At 42.9% G+C, this 18,375-nt stretch overlaps 1 pseudogene; it reads right to left on the reverse strand.

The window, feature by feature from the left end:
- Positions 1 to 573: 573 nt before the first annotated feature.
- On the reverse strand, positions 574 to 15,382 carry LOC109880907 (uncharacterized; annotated as a pseudogene).
- Between the last annotated feature and the right edge of the window lie 2,993 nt (positions 15,383 to 18,375).

Genomic DNA, 18,375 nt, shown 5'->3' on the forward strand with positions numbered 1-18,375 from the left:
GTGTCTCTGAAAGGTGCACAACCAACCATAATAGTTCCTACACTATTTCCTCATTACAAAAGCATTAACAAGAAGTTGTACGTAACATTGTCTGAGCCTTGCTAGAAGAGCACTTATCGGCCCTCTCTTGAACGCAGCTCTCTCCAACCCATCGTTCCTACACCATTGTCTAATTAGAAATGCATTAAGGAGAGGTTGTAAAAGTGTGTACGTCTGACCCTCAGGAGAAGAGCTCTTATCAGCCCGCTCTTGAACGCAGCTCTCTCAGCTTCGCCTGACTGCAAGCCAGTCTGGTATTGATTTCTCATTGGTTGATTTGTTTAACGACCCAGAGACAGTTGTTATTGCCTTGTGAGGGAGTAAATTCTGCCTTAACTGCTGTTTGCTGCTTCGATTGGGCATTTTACTCTTTACAATACCTGCATTTATTGGCTTGTGACTACAGAGAAGTACATTTCAATGCAGGCACTGTAGCTAAAAATAGTCCAGTTTTGAACAAAATGACTGTATGAGGATATTGAAATATTAATCTTTGTTCACCCAAAACTAAAGTCTAATTGGTCAGCTCCTCGATTAGGTTCTGGGTCCAGAAATGTTAAGAGAAGAGATTAAGAGATGCCAGAATGAGTGCATCTCCAGAATGCCAGAATGCCAGAATGAGTGAATGAGAATGAGTCTTTGTGTCGCGTTTCTTCAAAATCGAACCCAGAAGCAGACCAGGACAAGGAGAGTAGGAAGAAGGTGAGTATTTATTTACAAGTGAATGTGAGTGGGTAGATACATCCAGGTGGCGTAGCGGGCAGCGGTGGTGAGTTGATGGGAGTAAATAGGTGGATCCAATGGGGAAGCGGAATCCTCCGATGACCAGGCGGGAATGGGGTAAATGATCCGGGTGAGTAACTGAAGACAGAACAAACGGAGGTAAGTTGAAGGCAAGCAAAACGTACAAAACAACTAAACAAATTCTATCCAACTTGAGGCTGATACTATGGCACAACATACTGTTCATGGCTAACGATCCGGCAGGGAATGGATGTCAGGTCAGAGCTTTTGAAGGGGAGAGGTGATGATCAGGACAGGTGTGCAGATTACTGATGGGATACAGGTGCGGGTGAACATCGATCTCCCAACAAGCTAATTTGCCCGGCAACCAGACAGGGTGCGTTCCAGGACACCGGAAACACACTCCAGGACAGAAACACAGGCAAACACAGACTCAGGAAGCGGGGTTCGTGACACTTTGAAAGTTACAGGCAAGTCTATGGGCCGAATGTCCCTTACCCTTCTGAAATTCGAAAGGTGCTTAACACCTGCGAGATCGTGATTTGTCCAAATAACCAGTGATGAAAAACACAGAACTACTGCTGCTCGTTAGCTATCGGTGGCCATAGTATAAAGACAGCTCTATGGTACCATGTATGTCTACGTGGTCTGTTCACCAGAGATTATTGACAGATTGTTATTGTTCACGGTTGTGATGCTTTCACAAACAAGTATGAAATAACTGTAGTAATTGACTGTTCCGCTCTTGTTGATTCAATATATAAACTAATTTTCATGTAATAACACAAAGCTAAATAAATACAATCATGACAAATGGGTCAGCTGTAGCAAATCCATTTCCTTTGTACCTCTGCTTTGAATGTGATCTGCAATACTTTAAATAAATATTTAATCCGATATTTTCTTCCATTGACATGCTCCATTACTTCAAATGGCCTCCTTCCAAGACAGTCTGTGTGTGTGTCTGCGAGTGTGTGTGTGTGTGTGTGTGTGTAAAAAAAAAAAAAAAAAAAAGTATACATCTTTAGAAATGACTTTCCCAAAACAACAAATTAGCTAACCTTTACAATGATGGTGACTTCTGTCCCTCAGCCTGAGAGAGTTGTATTAAAAACACCACTGAGTTCATAGAATAGTCTGCTTATCTTCACTATGAGTCCTCCTCCTAACCCTCATAATCCTCTCTCTCCATCTCCTCTCGTCATAATCCTCCTCAGTGTCCCCCTCCTCCTCAGTGTCCACATCTTCCTCCTCCGTGTCCTCATCTGTTTCCTCCTCCTCCTCATCCATGTCCCCATCCGCTTCCTCCTCTTCCTCATAATTCTCAATACTCCTTCTCCTCTTCCTGCATCCCCTCTTCCTCATAATCCTCTTCTTTCTCCTCCTCTTTCTCCTCCTCAGTGTCCACATCTGCTTCCTCCTCTTCCTCCTCCTCCTCCTCCTCCTCCTCCTCCTCCTCCTCCTCCTCCTCCTCCTCCTCTACCTGCACCCCCTCTTCCTCATAATCCTCCTCTTCCTCCCCCTCCTCCTCCTCCACCTCATCATCCTCCTCAGTGACCCCATCCGCTTCCTCCTCTTCCTCATAATCCTCATTCTCTTCCTCCTCCTCCTCTTCCTGCACCCCCTCTTCCTCATAATCCTCCTCCTCCCCCTCCTCCTCCTCCTCATCCTCCTCCTCAGTGTCCCCATCCGCTTCCTCCTCTTCCTCATAACCCTCATTCTCTTCCACCTCCTCCTCTTCCTGCACCCCCTCTTCCTCATAATCCTCCTCTTCCTCCTCCTCCTCCTCCTCCTCCTCAGTGTCCCCGTCCGCTTCCTCCTCTTCCTCATAATCCTCATTCTCTTCCTCCTCCTCCTCTTCCTGCACCCCTTCTTCCTCATAATCCTCCTCCTCCTCCTCCTCTTCCTCCACCCCCTCTTCCTCTTCTTCCTCATCCTCAGTGTCCTCTTCATCCTCTTCCTCCTCTTCTTCCTCATCAGAATCCTCACTTTGTAAGGTGGGTTCTGTTTTTGATTTGATGATGTCTAAAACAGTAATGCGGTTTGGGTCCCAGACACAGGTCTCTTCTAAACCACTCTTCACCATGCCACAGTTAGGAGGAACCCAGGCTGAGTCGTAACCTTCATCATGCCACGTCTTCTGCAAAGGGTGGTCTTGGCGGTCTATTTTTTTCACCTTGCCCACATTGACTTTAACTTTGATGACAACCTTCTGGTGTTCAGTGAGGTCCAGTGGGTATCTACTAGCCTTCTCCAGGTCCCGGCTTTAATACACACCCTGCCCCAACATGCCACACTTGGACGGACAAAAATCTTTAGCCATGATTTTCTGTGCAGCCCACCAAGAGGTGCCGTGGTACATGATGTAGATTCTGCCATTCCGTGGCCCTGACAGACCCATTCTTCGTGCCCCAGCAGAAGTAGTAAAGTAATCTCCTCTCCACATGGCCATATCCTCCCCAATTTTAAGGAATTCCCTCCCTGACCACAAATAAGTGTGTCAAAATATATAGATGGAAATAAACTACATTTTACCTACAGCATATCAAAACAGAGTATAAAACAGCTGCAATTTGAAAAGGTTAAGTTGGATAAAATACTCACCAAAAAACGTCCAAGTTATATGGTTCTATATTAGTTAGTTCACTTAATGACAGATCGGTGTTGATCTCTGAAGGGTGATTCAGGTAAAAGTGATTCACCAGACAGATTACTTTACACCCAAGGAAGTTGTTACTGGCAAAAGGAATATAAATAGAAGCTGTCTTCCTTTCGTTGATCAGAGCAGGATGTCTCCTAAATTAGGAAGGGGCAGGCTTTGTTATTTTTACACCACCCCCTTCTCCCTCGCTCTCAAATGGCTGCCTGGTATTTGCACTTAGCACCCGGCTAACCCTTCACTGGCTGTATCTGCCTACTGAAGAGACTGGCTTTAGGAACTTGCTTTGAGTGGATTTTGCTAACCAATAAAACTTATCAAATTCATTTGTCTTGTATCCAGAAGTTTTTGCAATATATTTTTTTTATACTGGATTATTCAAACTGGAGGTAAGGTTTTCATCTAAAAGCCTTCACACACTACAGCCAGCCAGGAATGGGTTTCTCATGGTCACATAAAATTATACTCTTTATAATACAATCAGTGGAGGCTCCTCAGAGGAGGAAGGAGAGGACAATCCTCCTCGGTGAATTTCATAAAATTGTGAAACATTTAAAAATGATCATTTTTTTTGATAAATCTATACTAAATACATTAACATGTCACCAAATAAATGATTAAAACACACTATTTTGCAATGGAGGTCCACAGTAGACTCAACAGCACTCTGTTGGCTGGCACGATGGTGTACCTTAAAAAATGAAGGAGCAGCGATAGAGAGATATTTTGTCATTTTATTTTCACTTTCACTTTTACTTCTACTACCGGTCAAATGTTTTAGAACACCTAGTCATTCATGGGTTTGTCTTTATTTTTACTATTTTCTACATTGTAGAATAATAGTGAAGACATATAACACATATGGAATCATGTAGTAACAAGAAAAGTGTTAAATAAATCAAAATATATTTGAGATTTGAGATTTTTCAAATAGCCACATCTGGCATTGATGACAGCTTTGAAAACTCTTGGCATTCTCGAAAACCAGCTTCACCTGGAATACTTTTCCAACAGTCTTGAAGGAGTTCTCACATATTTTGAGCACTTGTTGGCTACTTTTCCTTCACTCTGCGGCCCAACTCATCCCAAACCATCTCAATTTGGTTGAGGTCGGGGGATTGTGGAGGCCAGGTCATATGATGCAGCACTCTATCACTCTCCTTCTTGGTCAAATAGCCCTTACATGGTGTATTGGATGGTGTATTATGGATGGTGTATTTCTGCAGAATGCTCTGGTAGCCATGCTGGTTAAGTGTGCCTTGAATTCTTAATAATTCACAAACAGTTTCACCAGCAAAGCACCCCCACACCATAAAACCTCCTCCTCCATTTTGATTTGTTTAACACTTTTTTGGTTACTACATGATTCCATATGTGTTATTTCATAGTTTTGATGTCTTCGCTTTTATTCTACAATGTAGAAAATAGTAAAAATAAAGAAAATGGAATGGAATTTAAAAAAAATGGAATGACTAGGTGTTCTAAAACTTTTGACCGGTAGTATACTTAGCTAGCAAATGCAGTTTGCTAGTTTAGCCAACTTAAAAAACACCCGGCTCAAACAGGGGGATGCTATGTTAGCTAGCTGGCTATGGCTATCCAACACAATACTGGAACTCTTCCAAGACAAGGTAAGCTTTTGGTTGAACTATTTCTTGCCACTGGGGCCTGCCGGTGTAACTGCTAAACTGCTTACTGACTGTACATACAGTTCTGCATGATTGTAGCGGGTTTACTAACACACTAGTTTTATTAGCTATGTTGACAATGATGTTACAGCCTACCTACAACAATGTAGGTAGGCTGTGTGTAGCGTTATGATATTATTATGATATGGTTTTGTCTGGTCACATACAGCTGATGTGTTGTGCATTGAAATCCACAAGCAGAGGGAAAAGGTGAGAGGAGGAGAGCATGTAGATACGAGAAGGAATACAGTGTTGCTGCTATGAAAGTGAACTGTGTTTACGTGTTATCTGATGTGAATTCATTCTGCCAATTCTGTTGAAAAAGGTTTCTTAAACAGAAGCAAACAGAATGAAACGGAGATAACATACCTGAATTTGTCCAATAGAAACTCTCGTTTTGTAACTGCTGGACTAATGATTACATCCCAAATGTCACAGATTCCCCGGTACTGTTGCTCATTCCACGCACCAGTTCCGGAGGTCTATGTCACCGGCCTCTAGACGTCACTGAACTAGATCAGCTAGATGCAAGCAAGAGTAGTGAGCAAGGCGGTATTGAATGTGTCACTTTCTGTCCATTTGTCACTGTATGTCGCCTAAAAAATGTATGTCAACCTGTGTACACCTACTTTGAAAACATTCATAGACTAGGCTGTAGCAACCTCATGATGGAAATATGTCAAATTTGAGTATTGTCACGAACCGGCTCAAAGCCCGTAACAAAAGGGAGACAACGTGGAGATAAGGAGAAACAAAACATATTTATTAAATAAGTAACTAAGTACAATATACAATGGTGTGTGTAATCAGTAGTGTAAGTGAGTGTTTTGCATGCATGAATGTGATAATGCAGGGTGTTGAAAGGTGCCAAAGCAAAGAACCAAAAGGCCACCAAGATACACAACAAAATCTAGAAAGGTGTCTGCATAGAGAGAGTCTCCTCCATGAATGCGGAAGTGGTGTATTTATCCTGGGACACACCGGGCCCAGGTGTTTCCCCTGTAGCTGACGACCCTCCCAACTCCGCCCACCGGCATCCTAATAAGGAAAACAAGAGCAAAGAGAGAATACGGCAGACAGAGTGGGAGGGTCGTCACAGTATCATGTACTATCCTGAACCATCTCGATGTTACATTGAACTGGGTGAATGGAATATGAATGGCAGTCATCCAATACCCTGTCATGGAAATAAGGCCATGCTCATTAAAGCAAATAATTGTCCTCCCTCATCTTCAATGGCACAGACTGCCACTGGTGTCAATAGATTTTTATCAACATTATAATGTTGGAATTCCAAAACATTAAACTTAATCAAGTTTGATTAGGATTATTTGGTTAAAATACTTACAGATCTGGAGTTGTCTAACTGATGTTGATCCAGGATGCAGGTACAGGTAAGAATGTAATGATGGGCATTTTGTGCTGTTAATATGCAAATATGTAGACTTAAGTTTTGTTTCCAATCATACAAGACGTCACGTCTCAGTAATGAAGGATGTTATGACAGGAGTGTTTTATTTAGAGAACAACACCTAGACACTGTCTAGGCAAAATGACGTCTTTTCCAGACGTTGATGTAAGGTGCATTTTAGGTGCTGAATGAAAAGGTAAAAAGACGTCATGTACGGAAATCAAAAATATATATTTTCCGGACGTCAGAAATATGTATTTTTGTTTCTAGACTTCGAAATCTGGTGCAATGTAGGTGCTGAGTAAAAGGTGAGAACGTATTTTCTTGACGTCAAAGATACATATTTTCGGTCATTGATTCTATGGCCATATTTTAACTGCACATACAGTCGAAGTCAGAAATTTACACCTTAGCCAAGTACATTTAAACTCAGTTTTTCACGAATCCTGACATTTAATTATAGTAATAATTCCCTGTCTTAGGTCAGTTAGGATCACCACTTTATTTTAAGAATGTGAAGTGTCAGAATAATAGTAGATAGAATTTATTTCAGCTTTTATTTCTTTCATCACATTCCTAGTGGGTCAGAAGTTTACATACACTCAATTAGTATTTGGTATCATTGCCTTTAAATTGTTTAACTTCGGTCAAATGTTTCGGGTAGCCTTCCACAAGCTTCCCACAATAAGTTGGGTGAATTTTGGCCCATTCCTCCTGACAGAGCTGGTGTAACTGAGTCAGGTTTGTAGGCCTCCTTGCTCGCACACGCTTTTTCAGTTCTGCCCAGAAATGTTCTACAGGATTGAGCTCAAGCTTTGTGATGGCCACTCCAATACCTTGACTTTGTTGTCCTTAAGCCATTTTGCCACAACTTTGGAAGTATGATTGGGGTCATTGCTCATTTGGAAGACCCATTTGTGACCATGTTTTAACTGATGTCTTGAGATGTTGCTTCAATATATCCACATAATTTTCCTTGCTCATGATGCCATCTATTTTGTGAAGTGCACCCTCCTGCAGCAAAGCACCCCCACAACATGATGCTGCCTCTCCTGTGCTTCATGGTTCAGACGTTGTTCTTCGGCTTTTAAGCCTTCCCCATTTTTGCTGAGTGTTCTTTCAGGTTATGTCAATATAAGACTCGTTTTACTGTGGATATTGATACTCTTGTACCTGTTTCCTCCAGCATATTCACAAGGTCCTTTGCTGTTGTTCTGGGATTGATTTGCACTTTTCGCACCAAAGTACGTTCTTCTCTAGGAGACAGAACGCGTCTCCTTCCTGAGCGGTATGACGGCTGCGTGGTCCCATGGTGGTTATACTTGCGTTCTATTGTTTGTTCAGATGAACGTGGTACCTTCAGGCGTTTGGAAATTGCTCCCAAGGATGAACTAGACTTGTGGAGGTTTACAATTCTTTTCTGAGGTCTTGGCTGATTTCTTTTGATTTTCCCATGATGTCAAGCAAAGAGGCACTGAGTGTGAAGGTAGGCCTTGAAATACATCCACAGGTACTCCTCCAATTGACTCAAGAGATGTCAATTAGCCTATCAGAAGCTTCTAAAGCCATGACATCATTTTCTGGAATTTTCCAAGCTTTTTAAAGGCACAGTCAACTTAGTGTATGTGAACTTCTGACCCACTGGAATTGTGATACAGTGAATTATAAGTTAAATAATCTGTCTGTAAACAATTGTTGGGAAAATGAATTGTGTCATGCACAAAGTAGATGTCCTAACAGACTTGCCAGAATTATAGTTTCTTAACAAGAAATGTGTGGAGTGGTTGAAAAACAAGTTTTAATGACTCCAATCTAAGCGTATGTAAACTTCCGACTTCAACTGTTTATACAGTATATATATTTCTTATACCTCTCAGATATAGGACAGACACTTCAGATGAAACTTCCTAGATAGTATTTTTGGGACTATCTGTTGTTCCATGAAGTGAATCTGTTATTCAATGCATTTGTATGGGGCTAACAGCAGTAAGGTCAAATAACATTTTGCATTCATTTTAATTTTTTAATTTTTGGGGGGGATACTTCAAGAGGTCTTAATATTCCAAATCAAATAGCAAAATTATCCTTGGTATGACCTTCTTAAAACAATTCCATAGTTTAGTAGATCCCGCCCCCAAGGCTGTTATATTGTATGTCTGATGTCAGGATGTTCATCCCTTTCACTTCTTACCAGACTAGTTTAGCATCAAAAGGTCAACAAGTGCAAATATAACTTTATTCTCCAAACACAATCATGTTATGCAGACTTCTTTCAAACTTTATCATGTATGTGATCTGATCAGGAACAAATGTGGTCACAAGCGGTCAGGAAAAACTAATGTCCCTAATCCCCCAGATTACAAAAATTCAGATTCAGTAGGACAGAAATTCCCTTGAAAGATGTTGAGTGCTACAAAGGTCTTCTTTGTTTACACCCATTCAGGAGAGTCAATTCATAGAAGTGCATTTATGTCCAATTTCCCTCTACACGCCACCTCTCCTTAATTACCTTTGAACTTTTTCAAAAGGAAGCGAGAGGGGACATGGGAGAAAGGACCCAGGATGAGAGCTAATCTAATTAATAAATTGCCATTCTCTTCCTCCCCCTTCTTCTCCTCCTCCTCTCCTTCCACACCTGTTTCCTCATAATCCTCATCCTCCTTTTCTTCCTCATCAGTGTCCTCACTTTGTAAGGTGGGTTCTGTTTTTTATTTGATGATGCCTAAAACAGTAATGCGGTTTGGGTCCCAGACACAGGTCTCTTCTAAACCACTCTTCACCATGCCACAGTTAGGAGGAACCCAGGCTGAGTCGTAACCTTCGTCATGCCACGTCTTCTGCAAAGGGTGGCTTTGGCGGTCTATTGTTTTCACCTTGCCCACATTGACTTTAACTTTGATGACAACCTTCTGGTGTTCAGTGAGGTCCAGGGGGTATCTACTAGCCTTCTCCAGGTCCCGGCTTAGATACACACCCTGCCCCAACATGCCACACTTGGACGGATAAAAAACATTTGGTCAGGATTTTACATATAGTTTTCTCAAAGGTTCCGTGGTACATTTTGTAGACCATGCCATTCCGTAGCCTTGCCAGACAATAAATACACGTCAATAAGCATATCACATTTCAGTTGAGTATATTGCTAAATAAGTATTTCAAATAAGGCATTATTATGGATGTTATTGTTGAATATTCTCGAGACTACATTAGAAGAAAAGAATCACGTGTCAAGAGACATGTCCATGTGGTGTCTCTGAAAGGTGCACAACCAACCATAATAGTTCCTACTCTATTTCCTCATTACAAAAGCATTAACAAGAAGTTGTACGTAACATTGTCTGAGCCTTGCTAGAAGAGCACTTATCGGCCCTCTCTTGAACGCAGCTCTCTCCAACCCATCGTTCCTACACCATTGTCTAATTAGAAATGCATTAAGGAGAGGTTGTAAAAGTGTGTACGTCTGACCCTCAGAAGAAGAGCTCTTATCAGCCCGCTCTTGAACGCAGCTCTCTCTGCTTCTCCTGACTGCAAGCCAGTCTGGTATTGATTTCGCATTGGCTGATTTGTTTAACGACCCAGAGACAGTTGTTATTACCTTGTGAGGGAGTAAATTCTGCCTTAACTGCTGTTTGCTACTTCGATTGGGCATTTTACTCTTTACAATACCTGCATTTATTGGCTTGTGACTACAGAGAAGTACATTTCAATGCAGGCACTGTAGCTAAAAATAGTCCAGTTTTGAAAAATGGTAATACTCTACTTGATGTATGGACTGTATGAGGATATTGAAATATTAATCTCAGTTCACCCAAAACTAAAGTCTTGCGTAATGGGTCAGCTGCTCGATTAGATTCTGGGTCCAGAAATGTTAAGAGAAGAGATTAAGAGATGCTAGAATGAGGAGCAGAACCTGAACGAGGAGCTTCACCCTCTCTTTGAAAGTTACAGGCAAGTCCCATACCCTTCTGAAATTCGAAAGGTGCTTAACACCTGCAAAATCATGATTTGTCCAAATAACCAGTGATGAAAAACACAGAACTACTGCTGCTCGTTAGCTATCGGTGGCCATAGTATAAAGACAGCTCTATGGTACATGTATGTCTACGTGGTCTGTTCACCAGAGATTATTGACAGATTGTTATTGTTCACGGTCATGATGCTTTCACAAACAAGTATGAAATAACTGTAGTAATTGACTGAGCCGCTCTTGTTGATGCAATATATAAACTATTTTTCATGTAATAACACAAAGCCAAATAAAATACAATCATGACAAATAGGTCAGCTGTAGCAAATCCATTTCCTTTGTACATCTACTTTGAATGGGATCTGCAATACTTTAAATAAATATTTAATCCGACATTTTCTTCCATTGACATGCTCCATTACTTCAAATAGCCTCCTTCCAAAACAGTCTGTGTGCTTGTGTGTGTGTGTGTGTGTGAAGGTGTGGGTGTGTTTGGGTTACAGGTTAGGGTTAAGTTTAGGGGTCAGGGAAATTAGGATTTTGAATGGAAATTAATTGTAGATCATGTTGTGTATTTGGCTATGCCGGATTAAGTGATATGACATGCTATTCTATAAAATAATTGATCCTTAATTAATATCACCTGATTGAGCTAATCATGTAAATGTAATTAACTAGAGAGTCGGGCACCACAAAATAATATTTATAGAGCTGTTATCTTCCGAATAAACTCTTAAAGACCTAGTAATATTTTACATCAATAGCAGTCAACATTAATCTTCATCTTACTCCAGTCTCATCTGAAAGTTATAAATTCTTGGTTATCTGCAAGAACCCTGGCTAACAATTTGAATCAGCAATACAACATTGTGTTTAATCATTTATTTACTAAATACATTACTAATCACACAGAATTACACACACATAATTAAATCATAACTTGATTACAAATTACGTCATAAAGGAAAACTTCCCTAGCGGGCGGAACAGATATGACAGCTTGTTACACAAAAGAAAAGGGGCTGGGTGTAACGGTCCTCTTTAGTTGAAGGAGAGGCGGACCAAAATGCGGCGTGATGATGATTCATGTTTGTTTAATAAAGGAAAAACTATACATGAATAAACTACAAAACAATGAAATGTGAAAACTCAAAACAGCCCTATCTGGTGTAAACACAAAGACAGGAACAATCACCCACAAACACACACTGAAACCCAGGCTACCTAAATATGGTTCCCAGTCAGAGACAATGACTAACACCTGCCTCTGATTGAGAACCATATCAGGCCAGACATGGAAATAGACAAACAAGACAACCAACATAGAATGCCCACTCAGATCACACCCTGACCAACCAAAACATAGAAACATACAAAGCAAACTATGGTCAGGGTGTGACACTGGGTTGAGTGAAAGATCAGGAAGACTGAGGAACGAAGAGCGAAGCTGTGCTATCGTAAATACAGTATCTTATGCATTCTAAATTACCACCCATTTGGAAAAGGAAAATGCAATAAATATTTACTCTGAGCTGTGCTTCGTTAAGTTGGTGGTAGATGGAAGGCCGTGTTGCCCAACCGAGTCCTTTGAAGAATGTCTCTGGTGATCAATTGTATACGTTGTAGTAACGTCATTGTGTGGTAGACGGGATACTCGGTCTGTTCCTTACTAACCTGCATTTGCAGCTGCGGTTGCTAACTCAACCAATAGGAGGTATCACTTCTGTAGTGAATAAGAGTTCAAAGTTCATACCATTCGCAACTAAAGCTCACGCTGATGTTGGCTTCGTTCTGTAGTTATTATCTGAATCATTATGACATCGGACCGTCATCCTACATCCACAGAACAGGAAGTTCTATTGTCGTCAAGGGCTTATATAGGAAGGGAAAGGAGGGCGTGTTTGAAAGGTTTTATTATTGTTTGAAGGTCCCTTCACAGGGGCGGGCCACTGATTGAGAAGAGCCCTATCTTATGAAAACCCACATCTCACATTTTAGAAGCTGAAATCACATTTCATCCCATCACAAATCATTTCATATTCAAACATTTAAATTGAACAACAATTCCATGTGAATCCGATAACTCTGATGTGTAGACTTTCCACTGTAGAGTTTATGTCATTGATGAGAATGTCTCAGATGACAACCAAACTGACATCATATTCATTAAGTACCACCACATATGTTCAATTGTTCGGATTACCAGAATATAGTTTATTTCCCCCCACCTTCTGATGTTCCCAGAATCTCTATGTTAACCAAGGGTTTTGAAAATGTAACCTCAGTAGGGTAGAGAGAGGAAAAAGAGGGGAAGAGGTATTTATGACTGTCATAAACCTACCCCCCAGGCCAACGTCATGACAATCCCCATGAAGATAGAAGAACAAAACGTGTGTGTGTGTGTCTGTGTCTGATTGCCTCTGTATTGGTAAGGCCACAATATCCGTCAATGCGGGTGTCAGAATATGTATTTTCATCAAGGACCCATATGCTCCCTCGTCGTTCCTGTGTGGAGAAAGTCTTAACAGGTGAGGAAGCCAGGCAGTGGAGATGGGTGAGTTGGGGGTGAAAGGGGAGACAAACAGTTAGCCAGCCAGGGAGAGGAGGGAGACCGGGGGAGGTATACAAGGGGATTTGGCGTGGCCGTGTGGTGACAGGCCGTCTGTGTGCGGTGCTGGTGGGTGAGCTAGTAGGCACACACACACATTGGGAAACAACACACACACACACATACACATACACACACACACACACACACAGACGCTGGGTAACAGCACACTGAGGAAAGCTCTGTCAGCAGTGCTGGAGATGTGTGTCAGCCCTGACCTTAGAGGATGACCACACAGATTAACAGACCAGGGCTGGACATGTTGCTGCAGTGTGTGTGTGTTTGTGTGTGTGTCTGTGTGAGTATGTGTTATACAGCTCCCCCACTGTGCAAGGATGGAGAAGGGTTGAATAATGTTTTGTGTTGTATTTGTTGTGTTATGATTGTATGAATAATACCCTGTCTGGCTAGATTGTAACACACAGTATAATGTCTGAATACGTAGATAGTCGACAGGCTTTGTTTTCAGACATATTTCTATGGTTGTTATATTGATGTCTGATGTCAGCATGGTAATAGCTTTACCACCAAAGGTCAGCAAGTGCAAAAACATGTTAACTATCCTCTGGCTATACAGTACATGTGAAGCACTTGCAGTCTTCTTTCAAATTATATCAAGTATGATGTTCCTGACCAGGAACAACTCTGGGCCCCAAAATATGTGTATCATAACCAGAGCCTGGAGTTTTTCCTGGTCAGGCCATTGTGGTCAGGAAAAAAAACGAATGTCCCTAATCATGAGCATTATCATGTCTCACACCTGTGGGACACATGTAAATGAATCACATTAAGTAAGTAAACATCTACAGAAATTACTTTCCCAAAACAACAAATGAGCTGACATTTTACAATGATGGTGGCTTCTGTCCCTCAGCCTGAGAGAGAGAGAGTAGATGTATTAAAAACACCACTGAGTTCATAGAATGGCCTGCTGATCTTCAACATGAGTCCTCCTCCTCTTCCTCATAATTCTCCTCTCCCCCTACCTCCTCTTCTTCATAATCCTCCTCAGTGTCCCCATCCGCTTCCTCCTCTTCTTCTCCCTCCTCCTCCTCCTCAGTGTCCCCATCCGCTTCCTCCTCTTCTTCTCCCTCCTCCTCCTCCTCCTCAGTGTCCCCATCCGCTTCCTCCTCTTCTTCTCCCTCCTCCTCCTCCTCCTCAGTGTCCCCATCCGCTTCCTCCTCTTCTTCTCCCTCCTCCTCCTCCTCCTCAGTGTCCCCATCCGCTTCCTCCTCTTCCTCTCCATCCTCCTCCTCTACCTCCTCAGTGTCCCCATCTGCTTCCTCCTCTCCCTCCACCCCCTCTTCCTCATAATCCTCCTCCTCTCCCTCTCCCTCCACCCCCTCTTCCTCCTCTTCCTCCTCCTCAGTGTCCTCTTCCTCCTCCCCCTCCTCTTCCTCATCAGTGTCCTCACTTTGTAAGGTGGGTTCTGTTTTTGATTTGAAAGTGTCTAAAACAGTAATCCTTTTTGGGTCCCAGACACAGGTCTCTTCTAAACCACTCTTCACCATGCCACAGTTAGGAGGAACCCAGGCTGAGTCGTAACCTTCGTCATGCCACGTCTTCTGCAAAGGGTGGCTTTGGCGGTCTATTGTTTTCACCTTGCCCACATTGACTTTAACTTTGATGACAACCTTCTGGTGTTCAGTGAGGTCCAGTGGGTATCTACTAGCCTTCTCCAGGTCCCGGCTTAGATACACACCCTGCCCCAACATGCCACGGTTGGACAGACAAAAACCTTTGGCCATGATTGTCTGTGCAGCCCACCAAGAGGTGCCGTGGTACATGATGTAGATTCTGCCATTCCGTGGCCCTGACAGACCCATTCTTCGTGCCCCAGCAGAAGTAGTAAAGTGATCTCCTCTCCACATGGCCATATCCTCCCCAATTTTAAGGAATTCCCTCCCTGACCACAAATAAGTGTGTCAATGCACAATACTGCAGAACTGGACGAGTAAGAAAGGGGAAATTAGTCTGACTAGGTAATATAAATATATAGAAGAAAATAAACTACATTTTACCTACAGCATATCAAAACAGAGTATAAAACAGCTGCAATTTGAAAAGGTTAAGTTGGATAAAATACTCACCAAAAAACGTCCAAGTTATATGGTTCTATAGTAGTTAGTTCACTTAATGACAGATCGGTGTGGATCTCTGAAGGGTGATTCAGGTAAAAGTGATTCACCAGACAGATTACTTTACACCAAATAAAGTTGTTACTGGTACAGGGTATATAAATCGAAGTTATCTGTCTTCCTTTCGTTTTGAGTCATACCGGAAGTCACATGATGTCTCCTGGCCAAATAAGGTAAAAAGGGGCAGTTATTTTGTCATTAGAGTTTACGCCACCCCTTTCTCTCCCTCTCCCTCTCTCTCTCTCTCTCTCTCTCTCTCCCTCTCTCTCTCTCTCTCTCTCTCTCTCTCTCTCTCTCTCCCCCCCCCTCTCTCTCTCTCTCTCTCGCTCTCTCTCTCTCTCTCAAATGGCTGCCTGGTATTTGAATTCAGCACTAGACTCACCCTTCACTGGCTGTATCTGCCTACTGAAGAGACTGGCTTTATGGACAACCATAACTTGCGCAAACCACTTTTTAAACTTTGTTTTTGTATTTTTAGTGAAAATGTAGTGTGATGTTTCTAATGATACAGGATGTACCATGTCTTAGTCATAAAGGAGGTTATAACAGAGTTGTTTTATCTGGGGAACAACACATATTGTAATCTTTGTATTTTTAACCAGAATTTAGGCCATGTATTATAACCAGGGTAAGGAGTTTTTCAGCAGACTAAGGCCCAAGTGATGAACACTGTATAGTCCCTGTACTGTTCCAGCCAGTGTTGTGTTTCATTATGCAGCCAGCCCTGCGCACTGCGTCTCTTCATAAAGGAGGTGTCAAATGGCCTCTGCAGTAGCTACAGTACTATCCCGGACCGCTATTGGTAACTGGTACAGGATCTCTGCAGACCGCTACTGTGTGTGTGTGTGTGTGTGTGTGTGTGTGTGTGTGTGTGTGTGTGTGTGTGTGTGTGTGTGTGTGTGTGTGTGTGTGTGTGTGTGTGTGTGTGTGTGTGTGTGTGTATGTGTGTGTGTGTGTGTGTGTGTGTGTGTGTGTGTGTGTGTGTGTGTGTGTGTGTGTGTGTGTGTGTGTGTGTGTGTGTGTGTGCAGGTGTGTGTGCGCATGCACACCCAAAATTAACGTTAGCAAGAGTTCAACTAGAATATAGAAGGCAAGTCACACTCTGTTCAATTCCAATTCCATATAATTTCAGCGCCACATGCGTGTCTGTTAGTGTTGATTCCAATCCTCTTTAACACCGACTCCTATCCTGCCACCATGTAGTCTTAAAGTGCCCTTCACAACCCTAATAAGGAAGCCCACAATGAGGTAACGTCTTAGAAAGAGAGAACTGCTAAGTCCTAATGGGGCCTGTTGTCCCCAGGAGTCACTGGAGAGATGGACAATACTCTACCCTCATATGGCTTTTAGACAGAAAAGAAATATGCCTCTGAGATGAACAAAAGTCACCTTCCACAAGTCTCCCACACTGTATTAATCTCCCACACTGTATTTAAGATGATTATGTAAAGGGGAGTAATCCATCTTAATGGAACCGGGCAGATCACAGGAGCATTTGGGTTGGTGCTACCGTGGGAAAATAGGAGTGTGTGTGTGTGTGTGTGTGTGTGTGTGTGTGTGTGTGTGTGTGTGTGTGTGTGTGTGTGTGTGTGTGTGTGTGTGTGTGTGTGTGTGTGTGTGTGTGTGTACATGCATTTAGCAGTAATAGGCTGACACACGGTTTCTAATGACTGGCCTATACTGAGGAGCTGGCGCTGGAGCTTTCACATGACCCGATGGTATAACTGACTAGATTAATGTTGTTAGTCACTGTACAGTGGGTTGGAGAAGGCCCATCGGTTATAAGAGCTGGACAGTGGGTTGGAGAAGGCCCATCGGTTATAAGAGCTGGACAGTGGGTTGGAGAAGGCCCATCGGTTATAACAGCTGGACAGTGGGTTGGAGAAGGACCAGAGGTTATAAGAGCTGGACAGTGGGTTGGAGAAGGACCAGAGGTTATAAGAGCTGGACAGTGGGTTGGAGAAGGACCAGAGGTTATAAGAGCTGGACAGTGGGTTGGAGAAGGACCAGGGGCTATAACAGCTGGACAGTGGGTTGGAGAAGGACCAGAGGTTATAAGAGCTGGACGGTGGGTTGGAGAAGGACCAGAGGTTATAACAGCTGGACAGTGGGTTGGAGAAGGACCAGAGGTTATAAGAGCTGGACATTGGGTTGGAGAAGGACCAGAGGTTATAAGAGCTGGACAGTGGGTTGGAGAAGGACCAGAGGTTATAAGAGCTGGACAGTGGGTTGGAGAAGGACCAGAGGTTATAAGAGCTGGACAGTGGGTTGGTGAAGGACCAGAGGTTATAAGAGCTGGACAGTGGGTTGGAGAAGGACCAGAGGTTATAACAGCTGGACAGTGGGTTGGAGAAGGACCAGAGGTTATAAGAGCTGGACAGTGGGTTGGAGAAGGACCAGAGGTTATAAGAGCTGGACAGTGGGTTGGAGAAGGACCAGAGGTTAGCAGAGTCGAAATTCTGTGCTGTGAGTGAGAGAATGTTTACTGTGTGGGTTGATGTGACATGAGGGAGAATTTAGTAGATGGAGGTATTTGTGTGATTGCTGGTATCAGAGATTTAGTGTGGAGATGTGTGGAGATGTGAGATGTCTGTTGGAGTCTCAGGGTGTGAATATATACATGCCTGAGTACATGTGTGCCTGTGTCTACGTGTGTGTCACTATCTGTGTGTCTTAACACACCTGGCCTGCAGGGTGGGAATCAGCAGGGGTGTTCCATGTTGTTCCTCTGATGTCACAGTCAGTCCCCCCCTGTGATGCTATTGCAGCAGCATTCGCAGACAGGGCACTGATTGGACCAGCAGCCTCTCTCTCCCAGTACACTCCTTTGGGGCTGGATGGGCTGACACACTCACTGTGCCTCAAGACTGTCCTCAGGACATTGTGTTCCCATTCGCAGATACTTATACACACACACACACACACACACACACACACACACGCACACTCACACAGCCACGCGCATATGGACACACACACACAAACACACAAAAAGCTTTCAGTGAGGCTTGTCTACCTGCAGAAAGGCCCAATAGATAACTGCATGTCTTGTCATGTATTAGTGGATTCTCTGCATCCTCTGGTGTCATTGATCTAAGTTGCATGTGAGAGTGAAAGCCCA

The sequence above is a fragment of the Oncorhynchus kisutch genome, linkage group LG1 (assembly GCF_002021735.2).
Source record: "Oncorhynchus kisutch isolate 150728-3 linkage group LG1, Okis_V2, whole genome shotgun sequence".
Lineage (NCBI taxonomy): Eukaryota > Metazoa > Chordata > Actinopteri > Salmoniformes > Salmonidae > Oncorhynchus > Oncorhynchus kisutch.